Raw genomic sequence first — 11695 nt, 5'->3', positions numbered from 1 at the left:
CCAGAGATTCATTACAGCTGAGCCTTGGCCGGTGGGTGTCACTAAAATTAAGCTGCAATGGAAACCAGAAGGAAAAAAAAAAAAAAAAAAAAAAAAAAAAGGCATGGGGGCAAGATAACCTGAATTTTAAAAGCATTCCAGACCTTATTTTTGGCCCCAAGCCTTGTTTTGAATCCTTCCTCTGGCCAAACAATGGCAATGAGATCAGAGCCAGCCATCCAGTGCCCGCTGATTACTGAGGGGACTGACGCTTGCAGTAGGATGCCTGGATGGATGGGAAATGATTTTACTGAGGCATCCCTGGTGGTGGTGGCATGTTTGTTTGTGGGTTTCCTACTGCCCTGTCCCTCCTGCAGTGGGGGGACGTCAGCCAGGTGACTCACTGAGCTTCTGCCCCATGTTTACTGCAACAAACCTCCCCACAGGGAGTTGCTCGCTGTGCACAGCCTGATTTTCCCAAGAACACCTCAAAGGGCTAATTTTAAATGAACAAAAGCTTTGGGAGGCAGGGAGAAGGGAAGGGGGAGGAGGGCTTCTTGCAGGAGGAAAGAGATGGCAGAAATAGCCTCCTTCCTTTTTCCTCTCTCTTGTCCAAGATAAGGAAACATCACACGCTAAAAGGCAATTTGAAAACAACTTAAAAGGCAGACAAATTTAGTCACAAGTATTTCATTGGATGGACAGTCAAGATATAGAACAAGTCTTCAGCCAGAAAGTTTTTAGGGGAAAATTACCACTGGTTAAGGCAAGGGGGCAAAAATCAAGGAAATATGGTCAGCATTAGAATTACTGTAGGACAAGGTCATAAATCCCCAGTTCATCCACTCACAGCAAAGGGAACCTGAGTTGGGATGTTTCAGTATCCTTTGGTTAGAGGTGTCCTTCAGTAAAAAAGGGAGGAATGGCCCATGATGAGCATAAATACACAATTTTCAAATTAAAGAGTTCATGTTGCTGTTCTATCAGAATTCAGACATTTCCAGTAAGTGTGAAAAAAAAATTACAATTCTAGGAGATAAAAAAGGAAGGTGATGAATGGACATCACAGGCACTGCTGTGGTCTGATGATCCTTCTGTGAAAAGCTGAAGGGACTTGCAATTCTGAGGCAGGGAAATGCCACCAGAAGATGACACTGCTCATCAGCTGAGGTTTTGTATGGAACCAAACCTGCTGTAGTCACGCTCCAGATGTAATGCAAGGATTAAAATAAAGTCTCCTCCTTTTATCTCTCCTTTCAACTGTCTTTTTGCTACTTTATTGACTGTCTTCTCACTGGTCTTTGGTTTATATGGAATTTGAGCCAACTTCTAAGGTTTGATGGGCCAGCAAAGACATTCTATTCATCATTGTGGTCAGCATGTATCAAGCACAGGTCAGCACTAGCTCGAGGACATCTGTGCAGTGCTCTGTTGCACTTAGCAAACATGCCTTTAATCTCTCTGTACCATCTGGAAAATAATATTTCTTTTATTTTTTCCCTTTTGATATTCTTTTCTGTTGAGATGGCAAGTATTAAAAGGCAAGCCCTTTCTCTGATTACAAAAGGATACACCACCACAAGCAGGACAAACAGTTCAGGACCTGGTCCTTGGCCCTGAAGGCAAGTGGTGTGATTCATCTTATGGCCATATGGCTAAACTTTTGTCCATGTGAAAAAAAGAGTGGCCTCACCCACACCTCCTCCTGGGAACAGGCTCTGACCCGTGGTAGCATTTGAACCATCTCTGAGTGTTTTCTGGGAAAGAGAAGAATGGCATGAAGCAATAATATTTCAGCTAGTAGATCATTATGGAAGCTTGCAGGCCCGGCCCTGGTTGTCTTTAACAGCATAAACTCAGTTGAAGTGTTCAATGCCCAAGACAAAAAGACACAAGGTTGATTTGGACCTGTAGGTATTAGTAGAAAAAAAATGAAAAAAATAGGATTTTTCCAGTTTTGTTTCTGGTTTGGCTCCTCTTAACTCAAATCACTGGTCATAAGCACCTCCCAGAAGGAAAATATCGACTCGAAGGCAGCAGGCAGCCCCCACACAATCCAGCACATGCTCTGGTGCACTCCCAGCCATTCTTTACTTGGTTTTCCAGCCCTGGAAATGTGTGTTTCCAGCAGAATATTTCCCACCAGTTCATGAGGGGGAAATGCCATTAAAGAGCATGACTCTCCTGACAGAGCAGGGCTGGTGTGCATTGCTTGGCTTGGCCGTGGTGCACTTTGAAACACACAGCAAGGAAAGAATCATCACTCAGATAATCCTTCCCAAGTGCAGCGAGAAGGAACTGCTGGTGCCACAGAGCAGAAAAGATTTCCAAAGCTTGGATTCTAATTTCCTGATCTTTAAAAAGAAATTGCTCATCTGCAGCTAATCATGTTTGCGCCTTTCGCCGTCTCCAAGACCAACATTTTCCAAGGTGCTTTTAATGAACTGAACAGCCTCCTAAAGACTCAGGAGAGACAGAGAGACTGTCAGAGACAAATCCCTTTATTTGATTAGGCTTCACAGGATCTTGGTACATTCCTAACCAAAAAGAACACAACAAAGATTGATCCTCCTTCCCGCCCAAATCAGTTGGACTTTTTCTCCCAGGCGGGACCGAATCCAGCACGTATTAATTAGAAACGTGTTTTGATGAAATGCTGTTCTGTAGTTTGAGATGTGGAACCAGGAAAGCAGGTTGGGGTGCAGGACAGACATAGCTGGAGCTGACTTCCAAAGGGAACAGGACAGGAGAGGCCAAGGTGGCAGGTTTGACCACGAAAGGCAACAGGGAACAAGAAAGGGCAACCACACAAGGAACCTCACGTCTCGTGGGAGCTTGGCCCCTGCTGTGGGACACAGTGGTGTAACCCCACCTACATTCCCAACTCTGGGCCAATAGATAAAGGCATTTCTTCCTAATGAGCTGCTTCATGAGCCTTGGCAGAGAAGCACATAGCTGGGAGCAGTTGGGAAAGCGTTTTGTCAGAGGCAGTCTGGCTGAAGGTTTGCCTGTAGCACTCTTTGCTGCAGTTCTGTTGGGCTACATTTCTCATAGTTTTTCTTTAAATATTATTTCTATTCTGTCTAAAAGAACATTTTTCCCCAAACTCAGATGAAATGCTCAGAATTCTTAATTTAGTCATTTAGTGGCAGATTCTTGCAATTACCTGCACATAACACGGTCTCATAAACACCTTTGACAGAAATCACAAGGCACTTCTAGGCAGAGTCTGTGGTTTGTCTGTCAATTCATCTCCCACTTTTACACTCTCTCTTTTTCTGGAAGCCAAATATTGCATAAAACTTGAGCACATAATTTGAATCAGCTCAACATACATTGAAATGTTGTCAAAGGTTCATTCACAAGTTACAGATTCAGTTCTAGAGAAAAACAGACTTTTCTTTCTGCTCTGTTCTTTTGGTGATAATCTACTTTTGAACGAATGAAAACCCACTTCAGTTTTCATCTGTAGCTTTCCTGACACGTGAAAAATTGACTAATTCCGTGCAATAACATTTTCTTACATGTTTTCCTTCTTGGGTACAACTGAGATTTGGCCAGGACAGAAGACCAACCTGCCAGGATTATGCGGAAGGCGTAGGATTTGTGGTATTTCAGACCCAGTCAACACAATTAAGCCAGCTTTGTTCTATTTTAGATTCACAGAACACAGCAATCACCTCAGAAGTGACTTCCAGAAAGTTTTGATTTGTTTTGTTTTGTTTTATTTTCTCCTTAAACGATGCAAGTTCTGGGCTGATGTCCAAAACATTTAAGTTTCAAACCCGAATAATCAACTTCTGAGGGGTCACCTGAGCTGAACCTGCAGGTCCTTGACAAGAACTACCTGTTGAGAACAGACAGATCTTCTCTGCACACAGAGTTCTGTTTAGCTTCAGGCCTCCCTGGAAGATTTTTCTGTAGCTGCCAATATCTTTTCAGAGATATCTAGCAAAAATCTTCAACATCTCTGACCAAACCTGTTGGGTAAATGAAGAAGAAAGTAATCTATAAAGCCCTCCAATGTTCCAACAGTTCTGGTCTATATGATAGAAAAAAAACCCCAAAAATCTCAGATGCCTACATTAAAAAATATGAGCCATTATTCTATTTTGGTTTTCTATTTGATTACAAACTGATTCAAACAATACCAGGTTAAATCTAGCTCTGTTTTTTTCAGAGTTATGATAACCTGAAAGCAAATTGCATCCTCAGCTTGCTGACAGGAGTCTCAAGGGTCAGAACTCTAAATTCCATCACTTAGGTTGAGTGCCAAGTATTTTGGAAAGAGAAAAATAAGAATCAAGTAATCTTCATATGCATCTTAACAGATGCAAATAATTTTAATAAAACTAAAGTGTTGCCTGGGACTCTGGGCACCCCAGAGCCTCATTCAAGTTTTATTCTGACATGTAAAATAAAACCTAATGAGAAATTACCATTGATTTATGGGAAGAGAAAGGGAAATATGATTTTTCTTTCATTTCCAAACTGTTGTGGAGCCAGGAATGGATAAGAATGATCTGTGCTGGGCACTATGGTGTAGTTTAGATTGTGGTTACTGAGCTTTGGTTATGACATAATATCAGCAGAGAGAAATGGAAGAGGAAGAATTTTAAGGCATTTCTGGGCTTGCTGTACCCTTAGCTCCTAGAACAACTTTTTGTAGTTGGTATTAATTTGAACAGTATTTACCTACTCCCATCCAAGTTGTTAGAAAAGAAAAATCTGGGATATTGGAATTCAAAATATGGAAGTCAAACACTCAGACCCCATTATCTATCATCAAGCTCTTGCTGTTTTTACAGAATCACAGAAAAGTTTGGGTCAGAAGGGATCTGAGAGCTCATCTCCTTTCAACCCCTCTGCCATGGGCAGGGACATTTCCACTGTCCCAGGGTGCTCCAAGCCCTGTCCAACCTGGCCTTGGACACTTCCAGGGATCCAGGGGCAGCCACAGCTTCTCTGGGTGATGTGCTCCAGGGCCTCAGCACCTTCACAGGGAAGAATTTCATTCTAATATCTCATTGAAACCTGCTCTCAGGCAGTCTGAAGCCATTCCCCCTTGTCCTGTCACTCCAGGCTCTTGTGAACAGTTTCTCTCCATCTTTCCTGTAGCTCCCTTCAAGCACTGCAAGGCCACAGTAAGGTCACCCTGATATATTCTCATTTTCAGGCTGAACAATCCCAATTTCCCCAGTCTTTTCTCCCAGCAGAGCTGCTCCATCCCTCTGCTCATCCTGGTGCTTCTCTGAACTCTTTTTAGCAGCTCCAGGTCCTCCCTGTGCTGGTCCCCAGGGTGAGATCTCACCTGAGCAGGGCCTAATGAAGGGAATGTGAAATCTGCATCATTTTTTGGAAATAAAATGTCTCTGGATATTATTGAAAGCTTAAGGCAGCCATATAATAACTGAGACATCTCAAATAGATGTTAAAATGGAAATGGGTTTGACCTGGTCTGCTGTTTCCAAGCACAAAGTCAGAAAGCAAGGGAGTTCTGCATTATAACAGTCCCTAAAGCTCTCCTTACCTTGACAGCTCTAAAATCATGAAAACCAATTAAAAATTATGTTAAGTTTTCAGAAATATCTGTAAAAAGCAGAGATCTGGGGTGTCTCGCAGATTCCAGTATTAAAGTGAGCAACGTGTGACCAATTTCTGCCTCTTCAGTTCTTACTCTTACAGAACGAGCCCAAGGAGGGTGATTAAATACAGAGAAATTATTCTTTTGGCTCCCTGGCAAGAGAAGGCTCTGGGATCATCCACTCCACGCTGCTTACCCTAAAAAGGAGAGGAGGAGAGCATGCAGTGTGAAAAGTGCTTCCCAGGGAATGTCAGGGAGTGATCAGCACTAAGGACCCTCCTGTGCCTCCTGGGGCAGGGAAAGGTCCCCTGTGCTCTGGGCTGCTTTTCCAGCTCGTTTGCCTTGCTAGCAGCACTGCTTTTTTCACATCCCCCTTTTCTGTTGAATCAGAGATTTGGTTGTTTCAGTTCCAAGTTTTCTTAATTTTTTATTATTTTTTTTTTTTTCCTGCTAACCTTGGTAAACAGTCCTTCAGTTGTCAGGTCTTGACTGATTATTTTCACCTGGCTAAAGACTCTGCATTTTTCCTTCTTTGGTAAAAACTTCATGGATGTAAACATTTATTCCCTGATAGGAAACCCAAATTAACAGATAAAAACCAAGATATTTGTGAAGCCAAATGGTTGCACTTTTTTTTCTTTTCTTTCTTTTTTTTTTTTCAACATGAAGTGAACTGATTTTTTCTGTTTAAGTCAAGGCTACATTTTGTCTGGGAATCTGTAATTGCTCAGTCAGTTGATTAATAGGAAAAAGACCATAAGATTATTTTTGTGAGGAACCATCCATCACTGACTTAGCACTGAAAGTGCACCATGCAAAACTCCAGCTGGAATAGACCAGCCCAATGGAATAACACACAGCCAGTTCGTTTAAGACTGTTATATTTATTTATTTTATGCTTTGGAGAACTTATCCTCCATTATGGATTTTTATTTGATTCCAGATACCTCAAAGCTGATTTTTAGTGAAGTCCTCTTCATTTTGAAATCAAATCATATTGATTTCAACAGAAGTGGAGTTTCACTTTTAAATCCTTTTAATAGGATACATTATCTTTCACACTGAGTTTCCTTCAACCCAATGCCAAAACTTTTCTCCTCTAAGAAGTGATGGGTGGAGATCAGTCAGACTCCTGAGCTGGGAATTAGGGATGTGGAAGGGCCTGCAGTGAATTACTCTAAACATCTTCTACCAGTAGGGATAGAAGGCCCTTAAGACACTGATGGATGCTGGAAAGTACTTAGGGCAGGACAGAAATTCCCTGATTAATTCTGAGAGAATCCCAAAATGTTTTGGGTTGGAAGAGATCTTGAGCACCCTGCCAGGGACAGGGACACCTTCCACTGTCCCAGGTTGGCTCCAAGCCCTGTCCAACCCATTTCATTTCTAATTTTACAGCACCAACTCAAAATCACAAGGAATTTTGCTTTTTATTTTGCAATGGGATCCTGCATGTATGAGTACAAAGATGCCAGTTTTGTTCCCAAACTCCATGCTGGTAAGAAATAGGAATTGAAAATTTAATCTCAGTCAATAAAGAATTCAAGAAAGAAAATAAAATCAAAACTTCAAATGAAGTGCCCTTATCCAGTTGTCTTTTGTTTAATTCTGTCCTAATATGCTTAAGGATATTCAGGCAATTCTTTATTGACTGAGATTAAATTTTCAAGTTATTTTCTTTCTTCTCACAATTTCCCTTCCCCTTATTGCAATCATGTTATCATAATAATCTTTATTTCATTTCCAAATTACAGAAGGCCAGACAGGACATTTTAGGTAGTCACTTTTAATTTAATAATAACTTGATGTCATTTACAACACGGGTGCTTTCAGGAGGATGTGCAGGCTAAACTGGGGCTGCCAACTGCTGCTAATTTTGGATAAAGCAGCAGTTTCACACTCCAGCTCTGGAGAATGTTGGAGCATTCACCCTTCTCACTCCTAATTTACACAAAGGGCAACTGCACCGTGGCTGAGTTTATTTGTTATAGCAGCAAACATCTTGGCACAGGCTGGCACTGGGACCAAAAGCAGAAAAATGTCACCAGAGGCCGTTTCCTACACATGGCAGTGGGATTGCTCAAAAATCCCTGCTGGAAAAGAGCCTGCAGAGCCCTGAGGTCACAAAGGGCTCCTCGTGCGTAAACAGCACCGATCCCGATGCTGGAACAAGGAGTTAAAGACTCTGAAAGAGCTCAGAGAAAATTCCTCTGAGGTCAGGATTCACCTTGTGTGTGTGCTCTGCCTTTGGTGCGTTCCCAAGGCAACTCTGAGAGGAGGGTCAGGATGGGCCACCCACTTCTCTGGCCCGAAAAGTTGTGCCAGGTGATGAGTTCTGACAAAGCATTTCAAGGATCAAATTAAATGGACAGGTTTTATGTAAAAAGGAAAGCAGCATTTCACACAGTTCTGATATTCAGGCATCAATCTGTGTCACAGAACACTGGGTTGGAAGAGACCTGCAGGATCATTGAGTCCAGCCCAGCCCTAACACCCCAACTAGACCATGGCACCCAGTGCCACATCCAATCTTTTATAAACAATCTTTTAAAAATGGTGACTCCACCACCTCTCCGGGCAGACCATTCCAGTATTCTATTATTCTTTCAGTGAAAAACCTTTTCCTAATATCCAACCTCTATTTCCCTTGTCAGGGGTGCTCAGACCAGAGCAGCTCTTCAAACACATCCTCACAGTCCAGGAGAGCTTCATGTTTGTCAGAGGGGATGGAGAAGTAAAGCTCTTCCCTTTATTTTGCCCCATTTTTGGTATAAAATGAAAAGCAGACCTGTGCTGTAGTAAACAAAATGCAACTTTGCTTCTGTTGGGAGGGGCACTTGTTTTTGAACAAAAAAGTGATTACAGGAAACAGGTAAGTTATGATTTTGACTTAAACCCAGATAAAATCTCCTGGCTAATCATCACTTTCCTGATCTGAATAGTTTGTTTCTCCAGTTCTCTGTTTTCACACTTAAAATTCGTGTATGATTTGCAGATTTTAATAACACAATAGGCAAAATTAGCCATGAGTTTTCCCAGGAAATCCTGATTGGGACATATTAATGAGCTTGTTCATTTAAAAAAGTCCTTTATTTTTAAAAATCCTTATCAATAAACTGAAAAGCACAAACCATAGATGAAAATAAAGGTCATACACTAGTGAAGAGCAGGTAAGCACATCTAATCATAAAACATTTCTGAAGATAAAGAACAGAAGAAGAGAGTGGATCTGCATTTGCTGTAAGACTCTGGCAGTGGCTTGCCTGGATTTTGAACACAGATCAAAGTTATCCAGAGTATAAATTCTCTTTCCTTGCATCTGTCTGGATGTTGGATGTTTTTTGATAATGAGAATATTTTTATATTAACTGCCATTAAAACTCACAGTAAAGAAGAAGCTGGCCTTAGAGTTTCACTGGAGTGCCATGGAGTTAAAAATCAGTAATTAATTTAATGGCATTTAATCTTGGATTTGTGATTAGTGTTAGATGTGAGGCACAACACACTGGTTTGGCATTTCATAACTTTATAGTTATATTGTTTATAGTGGAAAAGATGAGAGGAAATATTAAATCATAAACCCCCTGGCTGCAGAATCACACATAATCCCAGAACAGCTGGGTGGGAAGGGACCTTAAAGCTCATCCAGTTCCAACCTCTGCCATGGGCAGGGACACCTCCCACTGGACCAGGCTGCTCCAAGCCCCATCCAACCTGGCCTGAAACACTTCCAGATCTGTAAAACATGGGAGAAAAAATAATCTGGATTGTTTGGCAAGCAAAAAGACAGAGATGATCTCCTGGAAGGGGAAATTTGAAGCTCCCCCAGACTGAGAGTGGTTGATATGACTTTGATAAAGTGGAATGAAGGAGCAAAGGAGATTTCCCTGAGCTGCTGAAGTCAGCACACAATGTCCATTTGTTGATGGAGCAGCAGGTTCCCATCCCAGAGATTCAGAGCACAGGGAGTCCTCAGGGGGTTGCAGCTGTCCATTAGTGCTGTTAAAAACCTTACAAAAGTATTCACATGAAATTTATTTCCTTTTTAAAGAATAGCTTGAAATAGGTAAAGCTTGGTCTGTCCCTTGGGGACTCACACCATGACTGAAAGCCAATCACCACAAGCACCAAAATTCAGAGAGGATCAGAGGGATGATGATGATGATGATGATGATGATGATGATGATGGGGGACCATGGGTCAGGATGATGGATGCCAGAGGCATTGGATCTGATCTGCTGGCCCTAAGACCCCACACAAACTCTTGCCCAGGAAAATCCCTGGGAATGCAGTTTGATAAGGAGACGGACTCTGAGCAAGAGCAGAGGGTGGCCAGCCCAGGTTTTTGCATGTTCTACAGCTTTTATTCCCTATCTCTCTGTTTTCCCACACTTGCTCCTCCCCAGGCTGCATTGATTGGTCCTCGAAATATCCTATAATAACTTCCACACACTCTCACAGCTCCTGTAAAATCATCCCACGGTGAGTTTCATGTAATCTTCAAATGCTCCTCCCTTGCATCCCTGTTCCTGTGAGGGCTGCACACCCCACAGCTCTCAGGATCCCCTTGGGGAGCATTTCTTGGGCCAGGCCAAGACATCTCAGTGGGTCTCAGCTGCTCACCAGCCCCAGGAGTGGCTGAGACAGAAAACTCCACTGGCACCAATCACATTTTTGGGTTTCCTCCACCTAATTGTAGTTCCTCGACTCCTTGATGAGCCTTTGGGTTTGTGGTGATTAGCTGTTAATCACCAATGCTAATGGCTTAGGGAAGCATTCTGCCTGGCTTATTGCTCTTTCTGGCCAGCCCTTCCATGGCACCAAGCACGACTTGCACAACTGCAAATCCAAAAATAATTTCCCAAGGTCTTGGGAGCCCTGCCTGGGGAACATCTTGTGCTCTCTTCCTTACAGCCACCCCGTATCAATCACCAGCTCCTCCTCACCCACATCTGTGAAGATTTGAGATCCTATAAACCCCTTCCTGATAAACAGCTTCTGTTCCCTTTGTTGGTGTGTGCCTTCCCTGCGGCTCCCTCCCTCCAATTAAGTTTTATTTCTGAGTTTCCTTCTCATTCACTCTGAGCCAAAGATGTGTGATGCTGACAACTGTGCCCCATTCACATCCCTGCTCAAAGCTCCTTTTCCTGGGAAGACTCACCAAAGCAGCTGGTGAAATGTTTTCTCCACCCCACTGTGAGATAAAAGGGCAGGAATGAGGAGATTGGTGAAAACCAGAAGCAACTGCTTTATCAGAGAAATATTCCAGATCTTTCAGGCTGGTTTTAAAGCAAAGAAATCTATTTTGTAGCAGTCTACATGAAATATTTTTGCTTTTCCATAGCTAAGGGTATCTCTTCCTTCCAGACTCACCCACTTGGGGCAAGGCAAAGATCTGCACCTGCCTGAACTGCAGATCAGAAAATTTAGCAGCACCCCAATATACAGCCATGAAAACCCCAATACACAGCCATGAAAACCCCAACACAGATTGTTCAGTTTTCCCTTTATTTCACCAGCCTCTCTAGGACAGATTTTTTCTGTGCTCTTTGATGTTTTACTGGATCAGGGACTCTGCTCTGAAGGTGTGGCCATGGCACAGCTCAGAGGATTTACTCAGCCTCCAGACCTGGCCCTGCATTTTACCTTGGCCTTTCCAGCACGCTGGTTTAATTTAACCCAAGGCCAAGAATTAAAATATTAAAAAAAAAAAAACAACCCAACAATTCATGCCTGGTTACATTTGTGCTTGTGACCTACGCCTGTCCGAACAGGAGTTGGACAGGACAAAGCACAATGCACTTCCTTGCTTTTATTGCTCTCATTCACTTCATGTCATGCCAAAGAAGGTTGATTTAGGAAGTTCTAGTAATTAACTGCTGATGTTTTTGACTGCTGTTCCCAAGGGACTCACAATGACTTGTAATTGTTGTTCTGTAGGAAACGCTCTCTGGAACGATTGTAGATAACATAGATTCTCTCCATGGCTTTACTTTTACTTGATTATTTTTTTTAAGCCAGGAACATGATTTTTCTTTCCTTTAAGCAAAAGTCACCTGCTCCCTGCATCCTGGAAACCTCATAAATCACCTTTCTCAGCACAGACTACGCTGTCATTTTGCTGTCCACAAA

The sequence above is a fragment of the Oenanthe melanoleuca genome, chromosome 2 (genome assembly GCF_029582105.1).
Source record: "Oenanthe melanoleuca isolate GR-GAL-2019-014 chromosome 2, OMel1.0, whole genome shotgun sequence".
NCBI classification, from domain to species: domain Eukaryota; kingdom Metazoa; phylum Chordata; class Aves; order Passeriformes; family Muscicapidae; genus Oenanthe; species Oenanthe melanoleuca.
This window is presented reverse-complemented; position numbering follows the sequence as displayed.